Source organism: Nicotiana attenuata, chromosome 6, assembly GCF_001879085.1.
Source record: "Nicotiana attenuata strain UT chromosome 6, NIATTr2, whole genome shotgun sequence".
Lineage (NCBI taxonomy): Eukaryota > Viridiplantae > Streptophyta > Magnoliopsida > Solanales > Solanaceae > Nicotiana > Nicotiana attenuata.
The window spans coordinates 41,925,662-41,931,703 of NC_031994.1; the positions used below are offsets into that span (position 1 = coordinate 41,925,662).

General features: G+C 34.9%; 1 pseudogene; it reads left to right on the forward strand.

Annotated features, from left to right (window-relative positions):
* Positions 1-3,395, forward strand: part of LOC109226893 — a 16,171-nt pseudogene extending 12,776 nt beyond the window's left edge.

Sequence of the window (6,042 nt, forward strand, 5' to 3'; positions counted from 1 at the left end):
GGGGGAGGACATGCAGTAAATTAAGGCTAACCGAGGGGGCCGGCAGAGAATTCAGAACCTGCTAAGGTGGAGGTAGGTTGCGAAGGATGGCCTTAATAGCAATATGTAAAATAGCATCTTTAGAGCTCCGTATAGGCAAATCTAATTTTTTTGGCATTAAAAATTATTAGGACTAGTTTAGCTAATTCCTTCTCAAAAAGGACGACTAGTTTAGCTAGTGCCCAATCAGTGGCGTAGCTAGAGATCTCGAGATCTCGCTAGGGTGTTCAAACTTTATAGAAATTAATATTTTTTTTTTCGATGAGCGGATGCACCGAAAATTTTAAATCAAACTACGTAATATTTAACTAATAAACCATAAAAACAATTACTATAATAGAAATACAATTTTATAAATCAAAACTAACAAAAAAAAAACAACAAAAGAAATTCTGGTAAGCAACCAAAGGAAAGACAGAGTGGAAAGGGTTTGTACCCTGTAAAGAGCTTTTTGTTAAAGAAATTTTTGTAGAGCTTGACCCTTAGATTTTATAGTTTGTACTTATCAATTTTTTTTGTAATTTGTTTAATAATCACTTTTAATTAATAAAATTACTTGATTGGTTGTTTGTTTTTACACAAGTTGTAAGCTTTAACTATTATTTATCACGAAATTTATAGATTAAAAAAGCAGAGTCAATTAGACCAAACATGGTGGTCTCTGTTTAGTTTTAATTTGGAGAACATGAACTCCTCCTCATTTTGAATACCCTTGACCATTGGGCTAACCTTTACACCTATGTTAAGGGTGTTCAAAATATAATATATGATCATGTAAAGTGGTATTCGACCTATATACACAATATAATTTTTTGGCGAAGGGTGTTCGACTGACCATCCTTGAGACAAAGTAGCTACGCCATTGTGCTCGATAATTGTGGGACTGGATGCTAGAGATAGTATATGAGGACTAAACGTAAAAGTCCCCACAAGTTGAGGGGCTAGGGATTAACTCCTTTTGTTTGCTGAATAATGATTTTTGGTCCCACTTTAATTATCGAATAATGATTTGTTGTCTGACTTTATTATTTTGTGCCCACAGGACTGCTATCTTGTCTATATTCTGTCTGAGAAGTCTGGCAGTACATCAATGGTTTTCACTCGTACATGTGATGCAACTCGTCTACTGGCTCTAATGCTTCAAAATCTTGGCTTGAGAGCTATACCAATTAGTGGTCAGATAACTCAGGTATATTTTTGAACTTCAAGGCATGCATCTTTTCACTTTGCTAGTTCTATTCACCACCACCCACCCACCACACACCACCCTCAAAATATCATCTTTTATTGGACAGGATAATAGGTCTGGAGCTCTAAACAAATTTAAGGCTGGAGAGTGCAATATCCTTATCTGCACTGATGTAGCCAGTCGAGGAATTGATATCCCATCTGTTGATGGTTATCAACTATGATATTCCAACAAACTCTAAGGTGGATCTTTTTATTACTGCTTGGATAGTTGTAAGTTGTTTTTCTGTTCATTAGGGTGGTCCTTGATTTATCTATGGCTGGGCATGGACCTCTTTGGGTTAGGAAGTTTTCGAAGAACTTTTCGAAGGTGTTGGCCTGTTTTTTAGCTTTCAAAAAATAATACCTAAAACTTCTTCCACGCTCCCTCGATTTAAAAAAACAAAAAAAAACTTTATCCACACCCAAAACACCCACAAAACTTCCAAAAAACTGCAGCTATCCGGACAAGTTTTCTTTGCGAACAAACTTTTTCTTCCAAAAAGTTCTTTCAGAACAAACTTTTTAATAGTTGTCCAAATTATGTAGTTCAGCTTGTTTGGAATTTGAAAAAATCAAACACTAAGTGATTTCTTTCCATATTTCCAAGTCTTGGTAGGTAGAGTTACCCTGTACCTGTGCTGGTGTGAGAGGTAGTTGGTCCCGGTGGAATTGTCGAGGTGCCAGCAAGCTGGCCCGGACACCACAGTCAAAAATTAAAAGAATATATCGGTCTTTGTTTATGCAATAAGATCAATGAAACTTGACTTCATACTCATCATTTCAATCTGAATAATCTTAATTTTGTTTTCTGATGCGATTTTAGCTTATTGCTGTATGCATGGCCTGCAGGATTATATACATAGGGTGGGAAGAACTGCACGAGCAGGACGTTCTGGGGTTGCTATATCATTAGTGAATCAGTATGAGGTGGAGTGGTTTATACAGATAGAAAAGCTTATTGGTATGAAAATACAGAAATATTGTATTTCCGAGATTCTAATATATTCTTATTCTAGCACTTCTACTCTGTTTGATACATGTTGTTTTCCTAACTAAAAAGTTATAATCTTCAGCGAAAAAACTAGCTGAGTATCCTGCGAACTAAGAGGAGGTTTTGCTACTCTTGGAGCGTGTAACAGAAGCCAAGAGGATCTCACAGATGGTAATTCTCGTCTCCTTGTTTTTTCCCCTTTGTGAGAGGAGGGTGTACTTCAATAGGCGGCAATCACTAGGTGGTCAACTTTTGCCTGCACGGGTTAAAGACGGTTTGAATTTAGCCAATTAAATCAAGTGAAATGGGCCCTAATTTTTATTATTAGTTTCCCTTTTTAGCACTTGGTATTATAGTTGAATTCTCCTCTTTCACCATTTTCATTAGGCTCAGGTGTTAATGTCATTGAGGTAATAAGGTAGAGATACTGTGAGCATATTTTTGACTATTTAGTGTGGTTTGGATGTAGAGCTGTTATTCAGAACATGTGACTGTTATGTGCATTTCTCAGTTGGAGAGGATGTGGAATGTTGTGAGAGGTGACATGTATACAACTTACTCTATGAAATGTTTAAGTTGCTCATATTTCCTGATGTTTGCATGCTGATACATTATTATATAGGTTGTTAGTAGTTTATGTAGGATTTTTGCTGATGCATGTTTTCTTGGTAATACATTGCTCAATGGAGTTATTAGATAATTAACATCCTATCTATTTTGATTCAGAAAATCAAAGAAAGTGGTGGCAAAAGGAAACACAGAGGCGGAGATGATGCTGATGAGGAGATTGACAGATACTTGGGAGTTAAGAAGGGGAAACTATCAGGAAAGCTATCAAAGAAGCCAAAGAGAAAATGGGGAATATATGATTAACCTATATTAGTCCAATTTTGACTTAAATGAGGAATATATAATTAAGCTATGTTTGTTCAATTTTGGACTTCATTGGTTCTTTCATCATTCCTTGGGCTGTAATTTGACATTTCTTGTCTGAGTATCAGAGAAGGAAAGTGAGCTGATTGCAATTTTGATTGTGGAGAACGAAATGAGGTTACAATATTTAAATTTTGTCAAAGTTTAGGAATTTTACCCTTAATGATTCAAGTGCTTAGTATGTTCTTGAATTTGTGTTTTTTATTATTTGTGGAACTTATTAACAGGTAATTTTACTTCTGAAACTAACAAATCTTACTAAATTGACAATTTAGTTTCCCTTCACTTCCCTTTGTTCCTTTTCCTTTCTTTCTCTCCTCAGCACAAGGAGGGGTGAGTGTACGTGTTTCTTTCTTATTTTTTATCTTCTTGAATTTACTTACTTTTTCAATGTTATCTTTGTTACGAAATTTAGCTTAAAGTAATAATATAAAACAAGAAAATAGATAAGAGATATAGAGAGAAAGAGAGGAGAGATTTTTATTTCTTCCATGTATTCAAGTATTTACAATGTGATGCCCAAACCCTCTATTTATAGGATGATATAGGTAATACAAAGGGATGTCATAAACATGGTATTAACTATTGAGAACATGGGGGAAGATCATGGAGGTGTGGGAGTTACATCTATAATGGTAAGAAGTAGTGGGAGGTTAATGGAGAAGAGTAGTGGGTGTTACTCCCTTAGGAGTTATGGACATCCACCATAATCAAGTATTTCATAACACTTCCCCTTGGATGTCCAAAGATAATGTGCCTCGTTAAAACCTTACTAGGACAAAGCCCTATGGGAAAAATCCTAGTGAAGGAAAAAGAGTACACATATCTTGTAATACGCATTACTTGCTGCCTCATTAAAATCCTTGCCAGGAAAACCCAGTGGGATAAAACCTTAGCTAAGAAAAAGAGTACAACACATATTTGCCCCCTCCCCCCTGATGAAAATATCACTTTATTTCTCGGAGACGACGAATTCCAAGCTTATCTAACAACTTCTCTAATATTGAGATCGGCAATGCCTTGGTGAATTATTCCGCCAAATCACTTGAACGAATTTCTTGAACATCTATTTCATCATTCTGTTGAAGATCGTGTCAAGAATTTTGATGAAATATATGATTTATTCTGTCTCCTTCAATATATTCTTCTTTCAATTGAGATAACAAATATCAGCGTCTTCACTATTATTGGAATCTTCTCTTCAAAGAAAAGTCACACATCTTGTGAAATGATAATATGACAATTCCTCACATACAAATAGATTATTTGAAGAACGGACTTCAATAAATGCCTGCATTTGCATAAACAACAAAACCTTGACAATATTTGTTAGAATAAACAAATCTATATCAAGGATTTCTTTTGCAATATAATACTAATCATATTTCAATATCTCCATATAGCCTTTATACTTTCAGCTGTTGGGACTATTAGTCCAACTTCATATTTTTCAGACGAAGTCAATTTTCATTGCATATTTTTCATTTGGCCAATCATTTATCTGTCCAAATTTCATGACAGATTTGAGCTTAAGATCCTCGTCAACATTAATAGTATTGAGCGCCACATTATATCAACAACATTGTTGACGGTCATTTAACGTCGGTTCCATCATCAGTCAATGAAGACATAACTTATCGAGATCTCATTATTTTCAGGTACCTGAGCCTCTCCCATGAGGTCTTATGAAGTGCTTTGTCATGGTGCTCTTATATAGCACTTGCCTCCTTAGTATGACCATCTTGAACATTTGCTCCTCTCTTTCTTCAAGAAGTTTTATCTTTGGAACCGATTAGTCTATTACGCTTCATGCGTTCCATAGACTATGTCCATCATGGACTTTATTCTATTTGGAGCATTAGTAGCTGAAATATGACATTTAGTTTGGGTCAGCAAATGCGCATGGAAATATTTTGCAAATTAATTATCACTTGAACTTCAAGTTCATATTTTCTTGTACGAGGATCTAAGTGTACTCATAATAATTCATTCCATGTATTACTTTTTTCGGCTGCTCATTTTCCCCTCCAAATGTTGGGATCACCAACACTTATCCCCAACCTTCTTTGGGGACCAATCTTTGTGCATTGTGGTAGGATAATTATATCATATCGCACATCCATATTTCTATATAGAAATTATTTGGTTCCTGACCCTGAACCAATTGTGATAGGGAGAATTATTATAACTTGTTGGCTAGATTCGTACAAGTGATGTTGTATATTAAATAATATACCTCATACCAAATTTCGATTTGAGAGTTTTATTCTCATAACCAATGGTTTAGCTTAATTGGAGGCATACAATTTCTGCTAAACCAACTTCGATTTAAATCAACATTATCAAAATGAATTATCATAATTTATATTCTGGAACTCTGCTCTAATAACTTGAGCAAGCAACCTTGCAAAAGCCAAACTGCAAGTTGACAACAAACGCACATGTGACCATACAATAAATGCATTTTTTAAAATCATATAATAGTAAACGGTCCACATGGCAGGCGACTGGGCCCATATATATATATATATATATATATATATATATATATATATCACATTTTATTCGTTCCATATTTTAAGGGATTCAATCCCAACCTTGACTGGTATATCATGAGAATAAGCAGCACAAGAGAATTCTTGAAGAATCTTCTATTTCTTCAATATATACTAATGTGAATTCTCAATTAATTTTTGCATCATAATTGAACCGGGATGACCAACCGGTCGTGCCAACTAATATTTGTTTCAGTAAATATTTAATTTACTATGGCATGTGATTCCATCACCATGCTTATACACCTGTAGTACAAATAGAAGAAAAATTGGGTAACCTTTCATATTTACCCG